Genomic DNA, 26,619 nt, shown 5'->3' on the forward strand with positions numbered 1-26,619 from the left:
TCAAGGCTTTGCTTGAGGAGGAAGTGTGTTAATTTAAAGAGCCCTTTTTCAGGGATGGAACTGCAAAGTGTAATCTTGGCCTGTTTAGGAATCCGAAGTAACCACTGAGTCAGACATGGATTCAGTGGGCCGCCTTCTCCCCAGCGGGCTGGGGTTGTTTGCCTTATTGTGCCCGTGGGCTGAGGAACTGTGGAAAGGTCGCTTCTTTGGGGTCTGTCAGGCAGTTATGATGTGAGAGAGCTGCCTCTGTAAGGCAGTTTGTTCTGTCAGTAGTAGTCAGTGACAGCAGGAAATGGGTGTGTTTCAATGAAACAGGTTTTAGACATTATTTCTCAGAACCAGCTCCTGCAATGAGGGCATACGTTGAAAGGCTGAAGTAGGTTAACGATGGGGTTTTGGTGATAAGGCTCTTTAAAACTCTTTAAGACTCGTTTTTTAGGTAAAAAACGAGTGAGACATGAAAGATCAAGAGCTGCTCGGTGCCTGAAAAGACATTCTCTCCCACATTTCAGCCTTGATCAAAAGAGGGGACTGACCCATGCCAAGGCTGCGCTGCCTGTGAATGAAAGTCTGCTTGGAAGACTTGGAGATGAGGATAAGGGTCACATCAGTTGATAAGCAACAGAGAAATTAGAGAGATGATTACAAATCTGCCAAAGAGCAATCTGGCTTGAAATATTTGACCCAATTCAGAGAAGGATTCACTGAAGCAAATCTGCAGTGACTCAGCGGGAACTACTGGAGGCATAAATAGAGAGTGGAGAGAAAGTGAGGTGGCAAGAATAGATTGTGAAGGGGCAAGGAAGGTTCAGAAGTCTGGAGGAGAAATGCTTTCCATAGCCCAAGTAAAGAAACAAGATACTACTTGTGTTTGGCGCTGTTTTCAGCTTGTGCAGAAGAGATGCTGCATTTTCAGTTCAATATTGAAGCAGGCGACAACAGTAGGAACAATCTTTAGCCTGGCAGCTGAAGGAATCCTTCCTGCTCCTCCTCCGCAGGCAGAGGAGGAGATAAAGCCAGGTTATTGCACGTGATGGACAGTCATTTCCTCACCTCGTGGCTGTTGCATCAAAAGCAGTCGCTTCCTTGGCTCCCTTGTTTGAGACGGGAGTGTGACCTTCTGTGCTTTGAGGAGAAGCACATCAGGGGCTCTTTGCTCAGAAGATGCTTCTCCCCTTCTACAAACAGCAGGGCCAGTCGCTCACCTGCTTTCTTTGTCTTTGGTTTTTCTTTGTTTTTAAACCTGCAGGCACCACTCGCAGCTTGAAGGAGGAAGGATTCCTGTCTGCGCCGTTACTTTCCAAGAGCCTGAGAATGGTCCTCGCAATTGTTGCTACTTGTGGGCTCTTCAGTCGACGCAAGAAAGGTGAATAAAAACTTACTATAAGCCGCTGAATTTTTTTTTTAGTATTTGCTCACATAGAGTTGAGGCAGGTGTATTTGTTTGGTTTATTTGGCTGTGCAGGAGATTCTCTCAGCTATGGAAGGAGCTTATGGTGCGATTTGTACAGGATGGAGCGGAGATGAAGAGGGACCTCCTAGTTCCTCCCTGCTGAAAGGAGGCAAAGTGACAGGGGCCATATTTTTGTGCTGGCATTCTTAAAAGATTTCCTTTGTTTCCTGATGAGTGCTTCATGGTTTGCTTGATATTCATGCCGTGATATTAAAATGCCCTCAAAAGCAGCCGAGGCTGCAGCTCCAGAGCACTAACGGTGCCGATCCACCAGCCTGCTGCCCCTAAAGGAGGAGGTGACAGCATGGCCGGTTCCCTGGTGCCAGCTTGAGCCTTGGTGAGCCAGCTCAGCTCGCCTGGCAGGGAAGGTGTTCAGCAGCCAAGTCGGTGGTTTCCTGCTGGGCTAATGACTGAAACGAGGGTGTGGAAGGTGCCGTGTGTGCAGGAGAGGGACTGGAGCTCTGGTGGGAAGGGCAGGGAAGGGAAGGAAGATCTGCCCCTCTCAGCATCAGCAAGCTATTTACTCAGCTCGGCTGCTCGTAGAGTGGCAATCTTTTTCAGTTTGACTGTAAAGCAGTTTTGACTGAGAACTCTTCACTGTGAAGAGCTGTTCCCAACCATTTTTAGTCGATACAACATGTTAAAGCTTTCAGACTGTGTGGTTAGCCTTTGCCCCAGAAGCTGTTAGTGTCCAAATGTCCTCCGTTGTGTTTTAGCAGCTAAATGTGACCAACTGTCATGCTTTGGGAAGGGCTGTTTTTCTTTTCAGCGAGACAGTGCTATTCAGGAAACCTCAGCCTAGATCCAAGGAAAGGATAACGAGGAGTATAAAGCAGCTTTGTAACCAAATGTCATAATCTCTTCAAACCGATGCCTGCATCTGCATCCAGCTGGCGGCCGGTCAGGAGTGCTGTTCCCCAGGGCTCGGTCCTGGGGCCAGATCTGTTTGATACCTTCCCCAACCATCTGGATGTGCTGGCAGTGTGCCCGCGTGGCCAGGAAGGCCACCAGCACCCTGGCTTGTATGAGAGATAGTGTGGCCAGCAGGAGTAGGGCAGTGATCGTCCCCCTCTACTCGGCAGTGGGGAGGCTGCACCTCAAATCCTGTGTTCAGTTTTGGGCCCCTCACTCGAGAAAGACACTGAGGTGCTGAGTGTGTCCAAAGCAGGGCAACGAAGCTGGTGAAGGGTCTAGAGCACAAGGTTTAGTTGGGATTTTAGGAAAAATTTCTTCACCAAAAGGGTTATGAAGCAGAATTAGCCTTCGGTAAGTTGTCATGTCAGAGGAAAAATTTCCTGTGCTCCTCACAGCAACAAGCAGCCCAGCCTGTGATGCCCGAGTGAGGGCACAGTTAGAAACAAGCACTTACTGTTGGTGGTTGGGATGTTGAAAGCAGGTGGGATTCTCCTTTTCTTTTGTCTGCTACGTTTAGGAGGAGCAGTTAGAGGCGGTCTTGTCAGCTGCTGCCCAGACAGGTTCTGTAGGGCTTCTGACCAGCTGCATTAAGCTTTGGACATCTAAAGGTAACACTTCTTATGTGTTTTTTTATGTTGCATATTTTTTTAGTTTGGAATTCTTGATTCATTTCTTTTTTGTTCTCTCTTTTTAAAGAGCAGCCAAGTTCTGCTGCTAATGTAGAGTTCGCCCTTGACTGGACATGGAGCAAAGTGATCTATACAAAAGGCGCATTTGACCAAATCTGTGAGTACTAGTGCAGCCATGCTGCAAACCTAGAATTATTCTTTCCAGCTGAGCTCATTCAGTGATCTGCTGGTAGATGGTCTTGCCCGCAGATCTGGAAGTGCACTTTGCGACTCTGAACTTGCTCTGCAGGCTGACGCTTTCATACTTACTCTTGAAAAGGTGTTGCGCTGTTTGACGGCTCCTGCAGCTCCACTGACCCGCAGAGGTTACAGGCTCCTCAGCGCCGCCAGTTGCTTTTGAGCAACCTTAGCACAGTCTTAAACTGCTTTCTAACAGCAGCCCACGAGCTGGCTGGAAAAGGTTTGTCATAGTATTTCTAATTCTCTGGTATGTTTTATTAAGATTTGGAATGATGCTGGGGCTGTAATTGTGGAAAGAGGAGCTGTGGTTGGTTTTGCTGATTGGCAGAAAGTCAGATGTAGCGGGGAGAAGGGGCTTAAATGGGAGGGGTTGGGGCTGCCACTTAACGCACGTTGAGTTCAGGGCAAGAGTTTGTTGTGGGGCTGGTGCGAGTGGGTGGGGAGGCTGCGTTCAGCAAGGAGCTGTGCAAGCACCCGGCTTGAAATTACAGCAACGGGATGTGGCACTGTGAAAAATGCTCCCTTTGATTGTCAGCTAGCAGTGCATAATTGCATGCAAATATTGGATTGGAAATTACTAAAAAAGGAAAGGAAGCATAAATGAGTGACATGTGAAGTGAGTTGCATGAATTTCTGTAGCTGTTTCTATTACAAATTGTTCTTGGCATATTGAGGAGAAAAGAGAATATCCCTTTGCTAGAGTAAAAATCTCTGCTCTGCGAAAAACAGATGTCTTATCCATGAGTGCATTTAACTGTTCAGACTTTGCTTTTTTTTATGTAACCTTTAGTGAATCTGCTTCTTTGTAGGGGTTGCTTGTGATTGTGGGTTTTTTCTTCAGATAAGGACGTGTTATGGAGTGAAAAAAATGCAAAGGCAAAGATTTCTACCGTGTTATTTTTCTACTTTCGCTTCAGTGCAATGAGGGGAGTTTTATTAAAAAACAAAGCAAAGCAAAAGAAATTGCATACCAACAGTCCTCTTAAGCTTGTTTTTACCTGTTTTGCAGACTTGACAAAGAAGCTGGCAGAAACCAGCCTCACAGCTTTGTATGCACGAGTGGTCCTCTGGTTCTGTTGGTCCCGTCTCCTGCCCGAGGGCTCAGGTAAGCATAAACTGTCCGGCATTTGTAGCAGTCAGTGCTTCCTATGAACACCTGCTTAGCCATGGTTCTGTCAGTGCTTCATCCAAGTCGCTTCAATACCAAGTCGTGCCGGTTCAGTGACAGCAGATGCTGAAGTTCTGCTGCTGAAATGGAGGTTTGACTGTTTTTTTTCAACTACGTCGTGTAGAATGATGCCAACAGTTTCTTTCCGGGCTGTTTCTCAGAAATAGCACTAAGCCTCTGAGTGAAGGAGTTGCTCGTGCCCACAGCTTGAAATACTTGGGATTTTAAACAAGTAACTCCTAAAGCACCAACACGGGAATGCTTGATTTTACAGTAAAAGCACGGCCTGCATGTTTTGAACTTGTTACTGATTGTTTGAGGAAAAAATACACCTTGGAAATAGTTCATCATTTGGATGGGTTATAAATTCTATTGTCAGCATTAATTGCCTTACGCATGCTCACATGACATGTTTAAAAACCCATTCCCTTTGAGAATTGCAGTTTTTTTCTTAAAAGTGAACCTCAGCTGACACTACATGTTCTGGATGCGACCTCAGCTGTAAACTTGAAATGGCACTTAGGACAAGAAGGAATTGAATCCTGTGTCTTCGGTCTCTTTTAGCAAAGGCAGAAAGAGGATGGGCTTCTTTCAAAGTCAGAGGCTGGCCTGTGCTTTTGATGCTCAGCTTGTGTGTTCTTCTGTCTTTTTTAGTCAAAAACTGTAGGTTGAAAATGTGATATTACCTCTTTAACTTACTTCTTATTTATTGCCTGTAGGTGATGATGTGTGTTTCTCTAGACCTTTCTACAATTATGCTCTGATTCAGAGCTACTACACGGGTCATCGACAGAAACTGGAGCGTTTATCAAGGTAAGACATGCAGGAAAGCTCTAGAACAGTTCCACTGCAAGTTCAGAAGCGGCAGCGAGTGGCTTTTCCATCAACAACTGCATTTGCTACGCTTCATGCATTTGCCGGCAACAGCCTTGACTTCAGTGATGCGCGTGTTCTGCAGAACACAGAGGTTACTTTCCTGGGTTAAAACGTTGATATATACCTCTGCTTAGTGCCCTTTGTTGGTATCATCGTTTCTTTGAAGTGCACGTAATTCACTGGCTATTCTGTGTGATTTGTGACTACTGGAAAAGGGCATGTGATGAGGACAGGATCAGTCACGGCCAGGTCAGCGAGGCACGGCCTTTGCAGAGCAATTGTTCTGGACACAGAAGAAAGCATGTTTTAAAAACCAAAAATAATCTCTCTCCTTGACGAGTAGTAGATGGCGATAAGGGGATTGGCCCAAATCTCCTACTCCCAAGCACCTCGGTGTCATTTAAGGAGATGGGCAGAGGTCCACGCAGCTGGCACAGCCAGCGCTCTCCTGGCTACTGGATAAAAGTGCCTTCCTCACGGGAACTCCCTTTCCTAGACTGGCTCCCTGGCATATAGGTGATGTGCCTTGGGTTAGGTGAGAACAGATTTTAATTTGGCACCTGTACTGTAACTAAAGGAAGTCCTAAAGAAGCTCAGGCTGTGGCACCGTGAACAAGGTGCTGCAGGAGGAGTCCAGGTGGAAGCTGCTCTATGTCAGGTGCTGGCTTTCAAGCTCCTCTTCCTGAGGTTCCTTCTGAGGTAACGCTCGTACAGGCTCACGGGCTCCTTAGAAGCACCACCTCCAGCGTGCTGCTTCTGCTCGTCCTCCTCGGGAAATGAAAGGCTGGCGTCGCAGCCCGCAGGAGCCTGCGATGGGCTTCTGAGGAATGCAGTGTTTAACAGGCCAGCCCTCCGTCACTGTGATGGCATGTGCAGAGGCACAAACGTGCTGCTTCAGGTGGTACCAGAATTCAGCTGTGGGCTCAGCTTTCTGACCGTGACTGTTTTTCAGTAACAGAAGCGAGGTGCTGAGAACAAAGCCGGACATTTCCGTGCTGTGGTCTCACCGCTGTGTGTGGGAACACTCCCGCTGGAGGCGTGAGATTTGGGGTAGCTTTGCTCACACTGCCTTTGTATTACAAGTAATGCGGCACAAAAGAAAACCTGAAAACTAAAAGGTCACTGCAAGTTTTCCCTTCATAAGGGAGCTTCTAGGATTCCTACTTGGAACTCCTTTAATAGCTCACTATGATCTAATGAACACCTTTCACCTGACTCCGAAATTTCTTTCCAGTCTATTTCAAGTCATGATCATGCCTTTGTCTGTTTGTTCCTTTCTTGGGCTCGTGGGAGCTTTTGCTGGTTTTGTTTTGGCTGGAGGAAATCTGTGACACCGAGAGGCTGGAATTAGTGTTTTCCTCTGTCAAATCCCCGCTACGTTTTGTTCCAGAGGCAAATGGGATTCTGACTGCCTGATGGTTGATGGGATGGTTTCCCAGTTGGGAGACCAAGTTAAGGAAATGTGGCAGAGAGAGGAAGGAGGAACTGGGAAATACCCACCTCCTAGTTTACGGGTGAGTGTTGTGTTCCCTGAAGACAACCACCACCACCACAAACCCCAGCCCCAGCCCAGCCCTCCCCCAAAGCCAATGATTTCTCAAAGAGAGGAGTTTTTAAAAACCTTTTCCCTTTTCATTCCAGGCACTGCTGGAGCTCTATTTGCTAGAAGGCGTTGAAGAAAGCCACAAACATGCAATTGTATCCCTTGGAGTTATTTCTGTCACACATCCAGTATACGCGCATCAGGGGTCTGAAATGTCTGTCACCTACGCGTTCGATGCATTTTCTAATTTATGCTTCAAACACAGTGCAAGGGAAAACATGTAGTTTAGAATGAAGGCACGGAAGGAAGCTTTGATTATTTGTTTGTACTGTGGATTTTTTAGGAATTTTTAAAATGTTTTGTTGCAAAGCCTTTTCTGATATAACAGGTTTACTAAGCAATGTTAAAGGTAGAAAGCTCCCTTAGGTTTTCTCAAAATGTAAACTGTTTTCATTTTTGAAGCACCCACAGCTGTAGCAAACGGCTGCTTCCTCGAGCGATGCACTAGAATGTGCTGCTTCAGAGCAAAAGGATTTCTGACAGCGGTTTACCAGGACCTGATGTTGCTGAAATCATCCATTTTCCAGCACAGCTAAGAGGGCTTGCTTTTGTGCTGTTACAAGTGCGGGCACACAGAATAATAAAGAGAGAGAAGAGAAAAGCCACTGGGCAGAAACTGAATTTTTAAGATGCCGAAATACACTGTGTTGCTTTGGTTGTTTGTTGCCTGACCCGAGAGGGGAGCCTAGAGAGCAGGGGCTTTAAAAGCTGTTGCACCCCGGAGCTCTCTGATGAGAATAGACCCCCCAAAACAGCTGTCAGAAAGAGAAAACGACACTGCCGATGAGTGATCCAGGTACTGGTTTAAATCCAGTTTTAAACATTCAGAGCTAAGCTGTGCTGTAAGGACACCCTAATTTCAGTTGTTTCATATATGCTGGAAGGGAGGGAAAAACCAGCTGTAGAATTTGTTTGCTTTAATAACCAAGCATTGGCCGTTCACGTGTTTTGAATGTCCAGCTGGTGGCTCCAGTGACTAAAGAGGGAGCCTGAGTTTCCAACGGAACTGTTTAAATATTGAAAGGCAACCTTCCTGAATGCCTTAGAGAAATCAAAGAGTCTGTCTTTCTGGTTATTTATTCAGAATGCAATTTTGTTGTTAGGGCCTGACTACCTTCAGGTTGCAACAGCATAAAACGGCAAGACTAATACATGAGTATTTTCTGCGTCCTACCACTATGATATTCTTATTTCCTTTTATTATTTATTCCTATTATATTAATCATAGGAATAATATTATTTCATGTGATTATTTCCTGTGATAAATTGTTGGTCTTGCAAATTTATTAGCCTTAATTAGATACTTGATATCAGACAATTTACTTGCTGCTAGACATCATACATTCCTTTCCGAACAAAACAGAAGCTTCCGTCGACTCCTTCGCAGCTGCCTTTGCCATCCCTTCGGGCCTTGTTAAGCTTATTCAAGGATTTTGGCTTCTAGACCGCAAGGACTATGAAGTAAGCATGTGACAGTTTAGTTAGGCATACGTTGTAGTACAAGGCTATGGTCTAGCAAATGACTTTAAAAACCTGGTGCTTAGCTAACAACAGGTGATAAAACATGGAAAGCTTCTTTTGTAATCCTGCTTCAGCAGCACCTTCAGCAATACGTGATGATCTGCAATTTGGTTTTAATTGCATTGACAAGAAATGGATTAAGACAATGAAGAAGTCAACGTTAATGCTTGACGTGTGACTTGCCAAAGCCATCTGTTCGGGTTGTTCTCAGCAGAGCAGTCGAGCACTTTCTCAAAAGCAGTGGTTTGGGTACTTTAAATAGTCAAACGACCATCCTAGCAGCAAGATTTGAGACAGAAGACCGCAAAAGTGACTCTTCAATCTAATTCATGTTCCTTCTGATGCTGAGGGTTGCTCTTTGCCTGTCACAATTTTAATACAACCTGTCTGGGAGAATAACTTGTATTTATAAGAAGTGATGTTTGCCTATGGGGATTTGGTTACCCTAGCCAAGTGTGAATCACTCCTTTTAAAAGACTCTGGGGTTTTTTTTGTATGGCTAACTGGTTTTTTTTTTTTCTGCAAAAAGTAAAGAATTTATATTTACCTGTCCGGTATCAAGGACATTCACCCTTACTGAAGAAACTTTTGAACAGTTTTGTTGTGTGCTTGTGTGTCCAGTCTGATCCCCTCTATACAAACAGGATGTGGCCAGGCTGGAAGGGGTCCAGAGAGGGGCCACCAGGATGATCAGAGGACTGGGAAGCTGCCATACGAGGATGGGCTGGGAGAGCTGGGTTTGTTCAGCCTTGAGAAAAGGAGGCTCAGAGGGGATCTCATCCCCGTGTACCAGGACTTAGGGGGTAGCTACAAAGAAGATGGAGACTCCCTTTTTACACGGAGTCGCATGGAGAGGGCAAGGGGGATGGCCACAGGTTGCTCTTGGGGAGATTCCGATTGGCCACCAGAGGGAAATTTTTCACACTGAGGACAGTCACCGTTGGAATAATCTCCCCAGGGAGGTGGTTGACTTGGCCACGTTGGACACCTTCAAGAGTCGTCTGGACAGGGTGCTGGGCCATCTTGTCTAGACTGGGCTCTTCCCAGAAAGGTTGGGCTAGATGATCGCTGAGGTCCCTTCCAACCTGGGATTCTGTGATCTTAGTAAACCTGATCTCCACCTTCTGCAGAATGCCCTGGCCCTGCTCTTTCACCCAGCTACAATCAAACCTGTGTCGTGGCAACACGTGAGAATTCTTCAGTCCCTCATGTGCCAAGGAGAGCATAGGTGAGCCCTCAGATACATGCAGGTGATGAAGCCACCATTCTCAAGCAGTTGTGAAGAGTGGCTTTTCCTCACTGTGCTGTTGTCCAATAGGTAAAGAAATATATGCCACCATTTTGGCATTGAAATACTGCGAAAGGTGGAGAACAAACACTAGAAATCACAATCCCCTAAATTTCCTTTAAACTTTGAGCACAATAATTGTGGGGCATCTTTTTAGTTATACTAATAATATGCCTTTACATCTCAAAAAATTAACTACAGGTGCATGGCGGAGGCTTGGGGTCTGCTGCAGGAAGACGCCGCTCAGTTAAAGGAGGAAGAGCTATTAAAAGATATGTATGACATCTGTCGGGAGACGGGACTAGTGGGAGACTTCCTGAAGCTGCCTTTGACAGACTCTGAACAAGTAAGTGTGGGCAAGAAAAAAATCTGAATCCCTTCTTTGCCAAGAGAAGAGGCAGGATCGTCATATATGTTTTAAAATGTGTTATTTCTCTTAGAAGTGTTTGGAGAAATTTTTACAGACTCATGAAATTCTTTTAGTCCAGCACCTGCAGCGTGCCAACTGTACGGCAGCAGCACAGCTGAACCAGGCGATGAACGTTCATCTCACGGTAAGCGTAAAAGTCCTGCCAAGTGAGCCAGTTTCTCTCGGGGGTTACTAACTGGTTTAACAGCGCTCAGTAAGAATCCTGCTTTCTTTATCACACCCTTCTTTGAAAAACTTGCAATAAGCCTCTGCACCTTACGTTACAGCTGAACCTAAAAGTTGAACAAAATGTGTCACTACTCCAAAGCTGCCCCGTGCAGTTGGAAACTCTGTGTTCCAGGCTGTTGTTGACTCCACTTCGAACAGTTTGTTTGTGTCTGAGGATGAAATAAGTATCTTTCCTGTCAGCCACTCTTACCATTCAGTTATTCAGCGACGTACGTTATGTAGGGTTCGGATGATTGGAAGTTGTTTGGGTCACTGTGGAATGAAGAGTGTGTTGTATGTCATCTCTGGTATCTTGCACGCAACTCTGGGTGCCAACCCACAGGCAACATTTACATTACGGGTTGTTCTTTTTATTATTTCCTCAAGTTATAGCGTGAGGTCTGCAATTCCACAGCTTTCATTTTACCACTTTTTGGACCAAAATTCTTACCTAACTTCTGTATCTCAAAATAGGCAGGTCAAATTTTGTGTTATGGGAACTTCTGTTGTGGTTCTGTGATCCATGTGCTGTTTTGGGGAACCATAGTTCTCCAGGGAAGCAAACTTACCCAGGTGGCTTTGGAAGGTTTAGGTCCTGCATTTGAAAGCTTCCATCCAGGGGGAAGGGGTGTGTAGGTAGCTTTCTCTTCCTCGTTTTAATCCTCACTTCCTTTTGTCCAACGTAACCCGCCGTTGCCCTGGAGATTCAGTCACCTGGGGCAGTGGCGTTTCAGGAAAAACAAGGGAAAGGCTGCTGTTTTGTCAGCCACGTGAAACTTGTGGGTGCTGACAAGCGTGTCAGAATCAGGTTCTGCAGAGTGTGGGAATGGTTTTAACTTAAAGTTGTAGGTTCTGTTATTATTCTAGTCTTCCTTCCGCTTGGCTAAAAATACGGGGTGAAACTTCTTGCTTTACGCTTTTTGTTCATCAGAACGATCGTGCTCCTCGCTGGAGACAGAGAGCAGTTGCCAGAAATTCTCTCTCAGGCCAACACGGCAAGACCCTTCCTAGAGGTCAGAGGCAGCTGGCTGCAGGGAGAGCCACGCCTTACCATCTGCCTTCATCCGGACCAAGAGGAGGTAATTTTGGAGGGGAACATAATGCACAACTAACCATCGCTTTGATTGCACAAGGCTGATCATTTTTCCCTCATGCTTTACAGTCGCAAGAGCAAAGCCATTCTCGACAGTAACAAAACCAGCTAATGCAGGAAATGTGGATCCAAGAGCACCTTTCAGCAGCCGTGTATTGGCCAAAGTTAGAGTGTTATGGGTAGGAAACGAGCAGAAACCCAGCTGAGAGAGAGTTTTTTCTGTTATGATGATGTTTGTTATGCAAAATACATATATTTATGTTATGGTAAATGTGTTTAGAGAATTTCAGAGAGCTGAAACTAAAACAATGATTAGCATCAAGCTATTGGTGTACACATCTTGCTAGGCTTGATTGTGTGATCAAATAGTGATCTCTTCCCACCTGGTGACATCTTTCTGCTTTGTTTCTGCCTCTTTTACTTAAAAATAGGCACAATGATAAAGAGCAGGAAAGAGGCCAGTAGCTGTCAGATGAGTTTCCTACAGGTGGTAGGGCCAAATCAACCTCAGGTCTGGTATATTTGGACTTGAGGGCAATGAAGGTCAGTTACTGTCCTTCTCTGCTGTCCTTTTGTCATGAGAAAAGACCAAGACCTTGGACAGATCGTACTACAAGGACATGCCCAGCGTGCAAATAAGGCCGCAGATAACTAAGTAGTTTAATCCCCCATCAGAACCCCTTCCCATGGAAGATGACTCTCAGGGTTGTCAGCGCACTCCATTTATTTGCTGCAATTCATCCCTTCCCATGTAACCAACCATAACTAGCTTCTGGTGGGGAAGAAGCAAGCTCCAGGCAGAAGCCAGTCCATAGTCTCTTGTGAGTTGTTAGGCAATGCTTGTAACCTCTTAGTCTAGGCTAGTTGGAAAATGCTATGAAATAATAGAATTTCTCGTAGTAAGATTGCATTTGTTTCTTATGTTGTTGGTACTTTTGTCTTCTGTGCAAAACTTGCAGGTTTCCATCGCAGGAATGCTGTTCTCACCAAAGCAGTCACGATAATGAGTGCCTTTGGATGCTCGGAGAGAAATGTGCTGTGGTTCCTTCTGAATGACATCTGTTCCTCAAATAAAAAGCGTTTCCCAATGCACTGTGCTGTGTGGGTGACCCATACATGAGGCAGAGGGAAAAATGCAAGTGGCGGTTCCTGATGTGCCTGTTGGTTCAGGTCACTCACTCCTGGGCCGTGCATCACCCGGCGTGGTTCAAGAGCAGGCTTATCCCACAGCAGCCATCGGTGTGGTGTGCCTTGCTCTTGAACTGGGTTTAAACCCAGACTAAACCATGACTTATTAGTGAAAGCCTGATTGCTGGTAGTTTGATACTACAATTGTAATGTTAGTAGACAGAGAGAGAAGGATGCAGGAAGGAGGTGTGTGACTTCTGTGAACATCGACAGCACAAGCGTGTATGACCCTAGGAATCCAGGGCACAGGAAAGCCTTTGCTTCTGATCCAGCCTATTGGTCTCAGAGGAGCTTCCTAAAGGACGAGAACGGCATGCTCATCTCCGCAGGATCCAGCAGTTCCGTGGGCCAGGTAAGCTTTGAGTCAAAGAACCAACTGGAAGCAGCTGTCGCTAATACGCAGCTGGAGGCCAGTCAGTTCCTTTATCTCCTGTTATTAACACTCATGTCAGCGTAACGCAAAAGACCGGCATTTATCACTTTCCTGGTGTGAAGCAGTGGCTAGATTTTATCTGTGTTTCTGTCCTCCTGGAACTGAGTGTTACTGTCAAGTGTGCTTGCCAGTCTTGATTGCTAATTTAAACAGTCAGTGAGGGCTCTCCTGGCAGAGAGCAGTGCTTGTGTGTGCATTTGCCTGCTCGCTTATGAAGAGGAGGAACTTGATCATTTGTTAGAGAGAGGTCTTTGGTGATCATGGTCAGGGAGTGCTGGAGAGCTCCTGGCACGGTTATAACCCCACTCTGCCGGCGTACGGTCAGAGGGGCTCAGGGAAGAGCCCATGAGCGACGATCGGATATGGTGCGAACAGAGGCTGGGTGCCCATTGTGCGCCAAGAGCTCTTCAAAGCCCCCCGCACTCGGGAGAACCACAAGCAGTGCCAGGTGGGATTAGCACAAAGTGATGCTACATGGAGTAAATGGGTCGCACTGGTCACCCAGCGGGCTTGAATAGGAAACCCCAGTGGCCCAGGAACCTTGGAAGTGACCATGGGCTGGCCAGAAGGCAAAGACTTTGGAATATCACCAGAGGAGGGGGTGCCACGTGCTGAAGAGGCCCCACTGTATAACAAACTCTCAGAAGATGAAAAGCAATACGCCCTGTTCATTGTAAGCGCCGTGTGCTTACAATGGTGGATGCAACGACCGGCTGGCTGGAAACATATTCCATCCCCACGCCACTGCCCGGACACCATCCTGGGCCTGGAAAAACAAGTCCTGTGGCGACATGGCACCCCAGAGAGTGGTCAGACAATGGACTCATTTCCGAAACAACCTCATAGACAGCTGGGCCAAAGAGCACGGCATTGAGTGGGTTTATCACACCCCCGTCACGTACCAGCCTCTGGGAAAATGGAGCGGTACAATGGACTGTTAAAAACTACGCTGAGAGCAATGGGGGGTGGGACATTCAGGCCCTGGGGGGCACATTTGGCAAAAGCCACGTGGTTAGTCAACACGAGGGGATCTGCCAGGCGAGCTGGCCCTGCCCAGTCAGAAATCCTACATCCTGTGGAAGGGGATGGAGTCCCTGTAGCGCACGCAAAAAGTACGCTGGGCAACACAGTCTGGGTCCTCCCTGCCTCAGGCAAAGGCAAAGCCATTCGTGGGATTGCTTTTGCTCGAGGACCTGGGAGCACTTGGTGGGTGATGCGGGAGGACGGAGAAGTCCGATGTGTGCCTCAAGGGGGTTTGATTTTGGGCGAAAACAGGCAATGAACTGAATGGCGCAATGCGAACTGCTATATAATATTGTGTGTCACCTCTGTGTTGTATCCATTATACCAGAGTACGAGCCTCCCAAGCCATGGACGATAAACTGCGACACAAGCAGAGTGCAGCAGTGACGGAACGGTGCCTGACTCGGCGTGCAGCAGCCCAGGTATGGGACCTGGGCATGGCGTGAGCGGTGTGGAATAAGGGGAGGCGGCTGTGCTGGTTTTGGCTGAGAAGGGGTTAATTCTCCTCACCGTGGGGGGCGGCTGCCTTTCCGGCTTCCCGCGCTCTGCCGCGGGGGGTGGGGGGGGGGCGCTGGGAGGGGTGGGGCACGGTGGGGGCGGCTGACCCCGACTGGCCAGTGGCATGTTCACTCCATACCACGTGACACCACGACCAGGATATTAAGGGGGTGAGGTGGGGTGGGGGGGGGCAGTTGCGGCTCGGGAGCGGCGCGTCGGCGGGTTGGTGGTGGGTGAGTGGCTGCGGCGCGTGGGGTTCGTTCCGGCGGTTCGTTCCCCCCCCCCCTTTCCCCCCACCCCGCGGGGCTTTGCGCCTCTCGTTGTTCTCCTTTCCATTGCATTTCTGTTGTTGTTTCTTTTAATTTCATTTATGAAACTGTTCTTATCCCAACCCACGAGCGTTACCCTTCTGATTCCCTCCCCCATCTACCGGTGGGGAGGGGGCGAGCGACTGTGTGGGGCTGAGCTGCCGGCCAAACCACCACAGACCCTAGAAGTGAAGGTTTGGAATTTAAAACGGAGGCTTTTAGCTTTAAAAGTGGGGTATGGACCCTGAAAGTGAGGGTTTGGGGCCTATAGGTGAGGCTTTTAGCCTTAAACGAGGGGTTTGGATTCTAAAAGGCACGGTTTTGAAAGAAAAAATGATGGTTAGAGCATTAAAGGACCGGAGTCGCTACTAAAAGTGAGGGTTTGGGAGCTAAAGAGGAGGCACTGAGCGTTACAGGTGGGGTTTGGGTGCTGGAAGTGCGGCTTCGGGTGTTAAAACTAAGGCTTTGACTTTTAAAAGAGGAATTTGAACCCTGAAAGGGAGGGTTTGGCTGTTACAAATGAGGCTTTGAGCGTTAAAAGAGGGTTTTGGACCCTAAAAGTGAGGTTTGCAGTCCGGACTATAAAGCTTTGATGTTAAAAGAGGAGTTTGGGTGCTTTAAAGTGAGTCTTTGGGACCTAGAAATGAGGCTTTGAGCGTTAAAATAAAGGTTTGGACAACGAAAGGGAGGGTTTGGAATTTAAAAATGAGGGTTAGTCCATGAAAAGGAGGGGTTTGGACCCTAACAGTGAGGGTTTGGGACCTCTGAATGAGGCTTTGTGCCTGAAAAGTGGGGTTTGGACGCTTGAAGTGAAGGTTTGGACCTAAAAACTGAGGCTTTGAGAGTTAAAAGAGGGATTTTGTAAAATGTGTTCATCTGATTCGTGTCAATATGGAACTGTTTGTGCTTGTGTAACCGAGGGCCGTTCAATTGACTTGCTAACTGTCTGGGTGGTTGGAATGTTGATTGGCGGTTTGCTGCTAACAGTGGAAGCATCGTGCTACAAAGGAGAGTGCCAAGATGGGGGGGGGCACAGGTCGGCCAGTGGTGATGGCAGGGAACTTCTTGGCTCAGAAGGCGCTGAAGCATGGAAACTGGGGGAAAGGTAATTCCGGCAGGGGGAGAGTGCGACCACCGACCCAATTCAGGACCAAAAAGACTTGCCCCCCCACACCCGTAAAGAGCATGCGGGCTAATCTACCTGGCAAGCGTGGCTAATTTAACTACCGCTGACCAACGGCAAGTGGGATGCTTATCACTGACCAGTGAGTGTAAACTTAGGCGTGTTTTTTACTAATTGTTATTAATTATTAACTGAATATAAACCCTGTAGTATTGTATGACGGGATGCACATTAGGTGGAAGGATCCCCCGTGCATCCAGCGCTGCTTGCTTGCCTCTATTCAATAAATTGTAAACTTTAATTGGAATTCCGTTTAAGGCTAAATTAATTATAACAATTTGAACCCTGAAAGTGAGGGTTTGGCTGTTAAAAATGAGCCTTTGAGCTTTAAAAGAGGGGTTTGGACAATAAAGTGGAGGCTTTTGAACTTAAAAATGAGGGTTTGTCCCTAAAAAGGAGGGGTTTGGGTTCTAAAAGTGAGGGTTGGTTTGGGACCAAAAAATGATGCTTTGAGCCCTAAACGATGATTTAGACCCTAAATGTGAGGCTTTGCAAGATATAAATGAGGTTTTGACATTAAAAAAGACAGGTCTGGACCCTAACAGTGACGGTTTGGGACATCTAAATGAGTCTTTTAGATTTAAAAGAGGGGTTTGGACTGTAAAACTCATGGTTTGCAACAAAAAATTTATGGTTTGAGCAATAATATAGTCGATTTGATGCTAAAAGTGAGGGTTGGTTTGGCACCTAAAAATGAAGCACTGAGCGCTAAAAGAGGGGGTTTGATGCTGAAATGGAGGCTTTAGCTGTTTTAAGAGGGCTTTGGGTCCTAGAAGTGAGGGTTTGACCTTTAAAACAGGGGTTTGGACCATAAAAGTGAGGTTTATTGTCCTCACTAAGGCTTTGCTATTAAAAGTGAGGTTTTGGGTGCTTTGAAGGGAGAGTTTGGGACCTAAAAATGAGGCTTTGAGCTTTAAAAGAGGGGTTTGAACCCCGAAACTCACAGTTTGGAGCAAAAAATGATGGTTTGAGCAGTAAATGATTGGATTTGAATGCTAAAAGTGAGTGCTTGGGACCTCAAAAGGTAGCACTGAGCTTTAAAAGAGGGGTTTGGACCCTTACAGTGAGGGTTTGGGTGATAAAAATGAGGCTTTGAGCATTAAACAAGGGGTTAGACCCTAAAACCCACAGTTTGGAACGAAAAAATGAAGGCTTGAGCTTTACAAGACAGGATTCAATTCTAAAAGTGAGGATTTGGGACATAAAAGGAGGCACTGAGCTTTAAAACCGGGGTTTGGTCCCTAAAAGTGAGGTTTGCAGTCCTGACTATAAGGCTTTGAGCATTAAAAGAGGGGTTTGGACAATAAAAGGGAGGCTTAAGCTGTTAAAAATGAGGGTTTGTCCCTAAAAAGGAGGGATTTGGACCCTAAAAGTGAAGGTTTGGGATATAAAAATGAGGCTTTGTGTGGAAAAGATAGGTTTGGAGCTTAAAAGTGAGGGTTTGGGACTCCTAAATGAGGCTTTGTGCCTTAAATGAGGGGTTTCGACCTTGAAAGTGAGGGTTTGGGACTGAAAAATGAGGCTTTGAGTGTTGAAAGACGGGCTTGGGACATAAAACCCTCCCTTCTAGCATCGAATCCTGTCTATTAATGCTCAAATCATGATTTTTTCCTTCCAAACGGTACATTTGAGAGTCAAACCCCCTTGTTTAAGGCTCAAAGCCTCATTTCTAGGTTCCAAAGTTTCACTTTTAGCACCTAAACCTGAGCTCACTTTTAGGAGCCAAGACCTCATTTTTTATGTCCAAAGCCCTATTTCCACCGGCAAAGCCTCATTTTTAGATCCCAAACCCTCACGTTCAGGGTCCAAACCCCTCTTTTTATGCTCAAAGCCTCATTTTTACCACCCAAAGCCTCACTTTCAGTGTCTAAACCCGTTTTAAACCTTGCAGCCTCCGCTTATGAGGTCCCGCAGCCTCCGCTTATGGGGTCCTGCCGCCCCTCATTTTTTGAGTTCCAAACCCCTCTTTTAAGGCTCAAAGCCTCCTCTTGAGGTCCCAGACCCTCACTCTCAGGGTGCAAACCTGTCATTTTTACTCTCAAAGCCTCTTTTATATCTTGCAAAGCCTCACGTTTAGCTGCCAAACACATCTTTTAAGGCTCAAAGCCTCAGTTTTCTTTTCTAAACCGCCACTTTCAGGGTCCAAACTGCTCTATTAAGCATTAAAACCTCACTTTTAGGTATCAAAACCTCATTTGTAATGTCCAAAGCCCTATTTTCAACTGCCAACCCTCATTTGTAGATCCCAAACCCTCACTTTCAGGGTCGAAACGCCTCTTTTAAGGCCCAAAGCCTTATTTTAGGTCCCAAAGCCTCTTTTTTTTTTTTTTTTTTTTGCTCCAAACCCCTGTTTTAAGGCTCAAAGCTTCATTTTTAAATCCCTAACCCTCACATTCATGGTCCAAACCTGTCTTTTGGGTTCAAAGCCTCATTTTTACCACTTGAAGCCTCACTTTCACGGTCCAAACCCCTCTTTTAATGCCCAATGCCTACTTTTAAAGTCCCAAAGCCTCACTTGTAGCATCCAAAGCCTCACTTTTAGGTGCCAAAACCTCATTTTTTAGATCCAAAGCTCTCTTTTCACTCTCAAAGCCTCATTTTTATATCCCAAACCCTCACTTTCAGGGTCCAAATCCCTCTTTTAAGGTTCAAAGCCTCAGTTTTAAGTCCCAAACCCTCTTTTTTGGTGTTCCAAATCCCTGTTTTAAGTCTAAAAGCCTCCTTTTCATATCTCAAACGCTCACTTTCAGGGTCCAAACCCCCCTAGTAAGGAATAAAGCCTCATTTTTAGGTGCCAAACCCTCACTTTTCAGGTCCAAACCTGTCTTTTTTAGGGTCAAACCCTCAATCATAGGTCCCAAGCCCTCACTTTTAGGGTCCAAACCCCAGTTTTAAAGCTCACAGCCTCATTTTTACCACCAAAAGCCACACTCCAAGCATCCAAACCCCTCTTAACTCTCAGTGCCTCCTTTAAAGTCCCAAAGCCTCACTTGTAGCATCCAAAAGCTCACTTTGAAGTGCCAAAACCTCATTTTCAGTGTCCAAAGTCCTGTTTTCACCTGCAAAGCCTCATTTTTAGATCCCAAACCCTCACTTTTAGGGTCCAAACCTGTCCTTTAGGTTCAAAGCCTCAGTTTTAGGTCCCAAAGCCTCACTTTCAGGGTCCAAACCCCTCTTAATACTCAGTGGCCTCCTTTTTAGGTCCCAAAGCCTCCCATTTAGCATCAAATCCGCTCTATTAATGCTCAAACAGTCATTTTTTCATTCTAAACCGTTGTTTCAGTCCAAACCCCTTGATTAATCCTCAAAGCCTCATTTTTAACAGCCAAGAGGGGCCCAAACCCCCTTTTTAATGCTCAGTGCCTCCTTTAAAGCCCCAAGCCCTCACATTTAGGTACTAAAACCTCATTTTTATTATCCAAGCCTCATTTTTATGTCCTAAACCTTTACTGTTGGCATCGAATGCGGTCTCTTAATGCTCAAACCGTCATTTACTCTTTCCACACTGAGTTTTAGAGCCCAAAGCCATCTTTTAACGCACAAAGCCTCATCTAGTGGTCCCAAACCCTCACTGTTAGGGTCCAAACCTGACGTGAGGCTCTTCGCTCTTGCTGCAAAAGCTATTTCAAATCACAGCTTTGAATAAGAAACACTATACTAGGTTTGTTCCAAGTACATTCATTGTTGCTGTACGCTTCTATGGGAGAACTTATCTTGGGCCGCATATCTCCGGGACACAGGGCTCTACCCACCCTGGGGACAGTGATGCACAGACATCAATATGATGGATGCAAAATGTCCGTTTACTTAACTGCGTCACACGCTTATATAGCTGTTGCGCTTCCTGTTCCTGCCACTCCTATGGGGAGGAGTCTATCTTTCCGTCACATCCCGTGATCTTCCGGTCGCCGATCCCTGTCTATTCCCCTACATCTCCACCTCCCCATGCTGCTAAAAGTTCTACAAAGCTACTTGCGTAAGTGGATGCATATTGCGGTCACGTCTATGTTCACGTAACTCTTGCAGGCGCTCTCTGATTTGTCTTATAACACAGCATAACAATGGCAGCCCACAAGTAACCATGGTTACTACACACAAGATCCCCCCAATTATTACTATCCAATCCCAATTCATATCTCTCTTTTGCCGCCCTTTCCCAGTGTCGCTCTCGTTGCAATATTGCTTGCAATCTTGTCAAGGAGCTCATTTCTTTTCCCAATGGCACGGCTAGCATGAGGATCCATGTCAGCAGACCCTGCAAAGAGACAACTCAGAGGGATTATTCATTATACATCCTTGCACAGTTCTGCTTTCACACACTTTGCAGGCACCCATTCGCTGCGCCCTTCATTCTCAACCGCAGCGTAGCCCCTCTCCAGGCATCTCAGTTTCCATCCTCTCTCCCATTGCTCACTGCCTGGGAACCTTACTCGTACCTGCGGATAGCGCTCGCCTGCTTGAGCTTTGCCAAAGTGCTTCTCCACTGCTGTAACTTGCTCCTGCCCGCGTATAAAATGATTAAGCGAATATAGTGCACGCATTAAAATAGTTTGCTGAGCTGCTACGGGTATAGCTCCCTTATACCCCTCCCCCTCCCCAAGCTGTATTTTTGCTTTCAAGGTGCGATGAGCACGTTCAACTATTGCCTGCCCCGTGCTATTGTAAGCAATACCGTGTTTTAATACAATATTCCAAGCTTTACACCATTCTTCGGTACTTTGAGCCCGAAAGCATGGTCCATTGTCTGTTTTTATCTCAGTGGGCTTTCCAAGCCACGCCATTACCATGGTCCAATGCGCAGTCAAGTGCATTGCAGTCTGTTTCCGATGTTGAGTAGCCATGATGACTCCACTATATGTATCAATAGTAATTGCCAGGTGCCGTCCGGGGGCCAACTGTGGACATTCAGTAAAGTCAGTCTGCCAGATAGCATTTGCCTCCAGTCCTCGAGGGTTGACTCCTGCCTCCCACAATGGCGAGTGCTGACAGTAAGGACAGGTGGCTACTACTTCTCTTGCTGCTCTTATTGAGATGCCACACTCCTTTGCCAAGGCTTTAGCACCCAGGTGCAGCTGTTCATGCAGTTTCTTTGCCTCTGCCAATGTCCAGACTCCCGTGGCTGCCTCATCAGCCATGCGATTCCCCTCAATCAGTGGTCCAGGCCCCGTCTGATGACTGCGAATGTGAATTACTGTCACAGTTGCTCCTCACTGCGATAAAGCAACCTCTAGCATCAAGGCAATTTCCGTGTGTGGTACACCCTCTCATTTCATGGACGTGACTAGTTTATACACGTATAAGGAGTCTGTGCACACATTTATATGCCGATCTATATCCTTTCGCAGGGCCACCTCTAGCGCTTTCGCTTCTAGCCACTGCACACTTTTACCCTGCTCCTCATACGTCTGGCACATCCAACTATTCCCTTCTTTCCACACTACTGCCGCTCTGTTCGTCTTCGAGGAAGCGTCTGTGAAATATGTTGGTCCTGGGTGAGGGGTATCCAAAACTCTACTATCCACACTCAAATCCACCACTTTGGCTGTCTCGTCCCACCTCTGTACCGTGCCTGTGATGATTTTCCCTGGGTACGAGTATACCGCCAATTGTATATCCTCTTCACTCTCTACCACCTTCCGCCATTTCTCCCCATTCCACGGCACTGTGAGCTTATCTGGCTCCTTCCCAAAGATTCCCTTGCTTTCCCGTCGCAGACGCCAAATCATTCCCCCGGCTACCTTGACTTTTGTGGAGAACGCATCCTTGGGAACCTTCTGATATACCCATCGCAGTGGCTTTTCTTCCCCCATCCGTATTTGATATAGCAATCCTAATCCTCCACTGGCGGTCAGAATCCAACCTGCGATTAATTCCTCCTGAGGGTCCCACCGCCATACTCCTTCCTTTTGCATTCAACGTTCTATCACCTGCAACTGCTGGACTGCCTCAGGGTCTAAACTCCTGGGCTCCCATGGGTCGGTCCCTTTCAGCAACGCATAGAAAGGTTGCATCTCCTCACTGGTGACGCCCACGAACGTCCGCAACCACTGCAGTGCTCCTACCAGCTTCTGTACATTGTGTAAATTTTTAACCTTAGGTGTAAGTTTAATAGGCTGAGCTTGTATGCAATCCCCTTGTATTCTAGCACCCAGAAATCCACACACTGGTCCTCGCTGTACCTTTGCCTCAGCTACCTTGAGGCCCTGTCCCACAAGGCCCCTTTGGGTGTCTGAAAAGACTTGTTCACACAACGCCTCGGTGGGCGCAGCTATGAGGACGTCATCCATGTAGTGCATCATGTAGATTCTCTCCTGATACTGTTGCCTTACTTGCTGCAATGCAGAAGCCACATACCTCTGGCAGATCGCTGGAGAATTTTTCATCCCCTGCGGAAGTACTGTCCACTGCCATCTACTACCTGGTTCTGCGCGGTTCACTGCGGGCAGAGTAAAGGCAAATCTCTTTCTATCATCTGGATGTAGTGGAATACTCTAGAAGCAGTCTTTGATATCTAAAACAATGACTTGCCATCCTTTCGGGACAGCACTCAGATCTGGTAGGCCAGGTTGGAGAGGCCCCATGTCCTCCATTTGCTGATTTACTGCTCTAAGGTCATGCAGTATCCTCCATTGGTTTTTATCTTTCTTTTTTACAGCAAATATAGGGGTGTTCCACGGGCTCATCGAGGGCTCTAGGTGCCCTGCTTGGTGCTCTTGTTTTACTATAGCTCTCACAGCCTCTGTTTTCTCTGTTGTCAGGGGCCACTGCTCCACCCAGACGGGCTGTTCGGTTTTCCACACCAACTTGTGCTGACGAAGCCCCTCTGAGGCAGTGGCCCTTATGCTAAATGTTTCAACCCGATCCCCATCTGGGCAAGGGCGTCTCGCCCCAACAAGGGGCTTGCTACCCCATCTGCTACTAGTATGGTCACTACGGCCATGAGGAGCTTCCCTGCCTCCTCGTCCATGACTTCGAGTTTCACAGGGCAAGTACTAGTCCTCGTTTGTTGTTCTCCTCCTACCCCTATTATATGTTTTCCCATGGCGAGGGGCCAAGTTGGTGGCCACCGTTTGAGTGGCATCACTGTGACATCTGCCCTGGTATCCACTAACATTCCCAGGCATATCCGTGCCGGGCAACTCTGCTCTTGCGGGGTAATCATCACCGCCGCCATGGGTCTCTCGTTACAGCCTATGACCAAGGCCACGTGGGGGCCGTAACCTGCAAATCTTGCTGGTTCTGCTCTCCTGCCTGAAGGGTCACTCCCCCTTGGCCCGCTACGGTGGGCCAAGCTCCTGGCGCTGGCACCATGATGGGGGCCATTTGACTCACAGGAGGCGCGAATCCCCCTCGCTTCGCCCTCCTTTGGTCGTTTCCCGGGTTTGTGGTTGGACAATCTCTTGCCAGGTGTCCTGGCTTCCCACACACCCAGCACCTCCCTACTGGGCGCGCTCCTCCTCCATTACGTCCTCCCCTTTCCGCTAGCGGGCACCCAGCTTTAAAGTGCCCTTGCTGTCCACACAAGTGACATCTCGGCCCCACCCCAGCTGCTTACACCAGCACTCTTTCTTCGCTTCCACAGTCAGGGTTCTGGCAGATGTGCGCTCCCACACCGCCATGCTGATGCAACGCCTCCTGGCGCAAGACATGCCTGATGGTTTGACCCAATGATGCCCCCACCGCCAGGGTGCGGAGGACATCTTGTGTTTGCGGATTTGCTTTATTTCGGAGGCAATCCATAAGGACTGCATCCTTGGCTGCTGGTGGCAATTCTGATTCTATAATAGCCTTCTGCAACCTGTCACAAAACGTTGTAAATGGCTCTGCCAGTCCTTGCTGTATCTTTTGCCAAGGTTCTGCTTTTTTCTCATACCTGCCCACTTCGCTATACGCTCTGCGGGAACTCTCCGTTACTGTTTGCAGCTCCCTGCCCCTTAATTCTGCTGCTTGCAACTGCGGGGTTTCCAGTCCTTGACTTCTGCCAGTGAGCCGGTCAAGGGTGGTCCCTCTCAGCGGGTGGCCCGGAACTGCCGCCGCTTGCTGTACGAGGGCATGGCAGGCACTGTGCATTGCCTCCTTCCAAAGTATGTACATTGTGGGAGCCAATATTGCTTTCACCAACTGCTTAGCATCAGAGGGGGTCAACGGCGCTGCATGCGCAGTGTCCAGCAGCAATCCTACTCCTTCGTCTTTCAGTCCCTTCTCTCTAATTTCTCACCATAAGCTTCACACTAGCTTGGCATCTATCAGCGTTCACTCCACCTCTCCTCCTGGAGCTAGTCGGACAGGGAAGATCCCGGGCATCTCTATCCTTACTCCATCGAGGCTACAATCTCTGGCTATCAGCCGCCAGTTAGGTAACTCGACTGTCTGTCGCTGGGGCGCCCCCTTCGTTAAGAGTCCTGTCTGCCGCTGAGTTACTTCCCCTAGTGCGCGCATAGCCTGCTGCAGCTGCCGCAGCACGTCCTCCACGGACCCCTCCGGAGCTGCAGCGCTCCGGACCTCCCCTTTTGGCGGTCCCTCTCCTCCCTCCTTCTGATTGGTCCTCCGAGTCCCTGCTGCCTTATGCCTCTTTTTTGCGCGCTGCAGGCAAGCTGCCCCCTCTTCCCACATGTGGGCATCGGTTTCTCCCCCAATTTCTGATTCGCTGCTACTCAAGGTTGATCTATACCCCCCCTGTCCTCCCCTCCAGGCACCCCAACCCCCCTCCTCGTCCGACTCCCATGTCAAGGGTTGCCCCGGGAGCCAGTCTCGAGGGTCGGGCAGAGGGCGGTGCCGCTGCCGGCGCTGCTTCCGGCACTGGTCATCTTTCTCCTTCCGCTCCGTCACTCCCGCTGCGTCCGCTGCCACGTCACCCTCCTCGCGCGCAGGCACCCGCACCTGTGCCAAATCATCCCAGGGGTATGCGGGGCGGGGGGGCATTCCAAGGGTCCTGCTGGCTCAACAGGGAACACCGCCGCTTCCCGATCCACCTCTTTGGGAGCCTCAGACTGAGTCGCTGGCCAGGCTACTCCGTCCGAACTCTCCCCTTCTTTCCCATCCCCCGCGATGCTTGCCCCTGTCTGCGTCCCCACTGCTGATCCTGGGTCTATTTCCGGGCTACTGTCGCCTGTAGCACCGTGCAGGCACAGCCGTGCCTGCCGCCACGTCTCCTGATCATCCTGAGCTTTCAATAGTAACCGGTGTATCTTTCCCCAGAGCTGTATGTACTGGGTTTTTCCCATCATAGCCCTTTCGGCTAACTCCTCTTTAATTCTCACCCACTTATCCTTATTAAATATGTCTGCGGGACTTCGTATGAGCCCCTGCGTAATCATCCATTGGATGGCCTTTGAGGTAGGCACCTTCGATATCGAAGTACCATATTCCTTCCCCAATCCCTTCAGTACCTTTACGACTGATTCTATGGCGCACCCGCCGACCTGCGGCTCCCCGTCCCGCCCCTGCATGCCTCAAGCTATCTTTTCCCCCCGGCGAACTTTCCAAGCTGCCCCGCCGATCACGTCGGGGTCACCACTTGTAGCTGTACGCTTCTACGGGAGAACTTATCTTGGGCCGCATATCTCCGGGACACAGGGCTCTACCCACCCTGGGGACAGTGATGCACAGACATCAATATGATGGATACAAAATGTCCGTTTATTTAGCTGCGTCACATGCTTATATAGCTCTTGCGCTTCCTGTTCCTGCCACTCCTATGGGGAGGAGTCTATCTTTCCGTCACATCCCGTGATCTTCCGGTCGCCGATCCCTGTCTATTCCCCTACAGTTCTGTAGATCGCTTGTATCATTTACTTCGGCAAGGCCTTATACCGAGCATACGGCTAATAATACCACTTTATTTCTTCATCCTATTACAAGGAGTTTTTCTGATATTGACCTAAATCTGCATCCTTGCCAGGTGGTGAAAATTGCCTTCTGCTCCCTGTTTGTCTCCCTCACTAGAGACCTGAGATTTTGAGTTCGGTAAATTTGCACATTGCTCTTTTATTCCTTTGATATGTGATGGCTTGATCACCTTTTGGATAGAGGAGGAACATGCAAATTCTATGAAAGTATTTGCTATTCTACTAGGTAGGCCCTTACAAACACCCAATCTTCTGTGCTTTCCCTACCAGGCCATGATTCTAAGCAAGCACGTGGGGTACTCTGTCTGTGTTTTCTGTGCTAAAATAGACTTGTGGTTTCTATCAAGGAAAATACTATACATTGATGCTCTTATGTATCTGAACATCAAACTCCCATCAGCTGTCTCTTCTGTTGCAAAATGTTTTTCAAGGAAAGGAGAAAAGATACTGCAAATCATGCTAAAAAGAGTTTCCATTTTCTTTCTGCTATTATGTCTCTGTCAGAGTGTTTCTGCTGTCCGCTTTGTATACATGCTTTTGGGCATATCCTGTCACATGAAGCGTTAACATTTGGTAGAGTATCGTAAATTTAATCTGGTTTTCGCAAGGGATGTGGAAATTAATAGGGAAATATATCTGTGTTTACCTAAAATGTTTTAGCATCAAATAACAAAGGTCTACTGATAGGGGAAATGCAGGGCAAATTCAATAAGAA

The 26,619-nt window shown here is 47.7% G+C and overlaps 2 long non-coding RNA genes across 2 annotated transcripts in view; one reads left to right on the forward strand and one right to left on the reverse strand.

The window, feature by feature from the left end:
* The window catches only part of LOC142065317 (uncharacterized), a 125,455-nt gene that overhangs the window by 37,340 nt on the left and 61,496 nt on the right, over positions 1-26,619 (reverse strand). The window lies entirely within an intron of this gene.
* Positions 6,717-8,324, forward strand: LOC142065102 (uncharacterized). Its single transcript, XR_012663282.1, has 3 exons — positions 6,717-6,795; positions 6,923-6,979; positions 8,199-8,324. It is a non-coding gene; the product is annotated as an uncharacterized LOC142065102 (long non-coding RNA).

Source organism: Phalacrocorax aristotelis, chromosome 16 (assembly GCF_949628215.1).
Source record: "Phalacrocorax aristotelis chromosome 16, bGulAri2.1, whole genome shotgun sequence".
NCBI classification, from domain to species: Eukaryota; Metazoa; Chordata; class Aves; order Suliformes; family Phalacrocoracidae; genus Phalacrocorax; species Phalacrocorax aristotelis.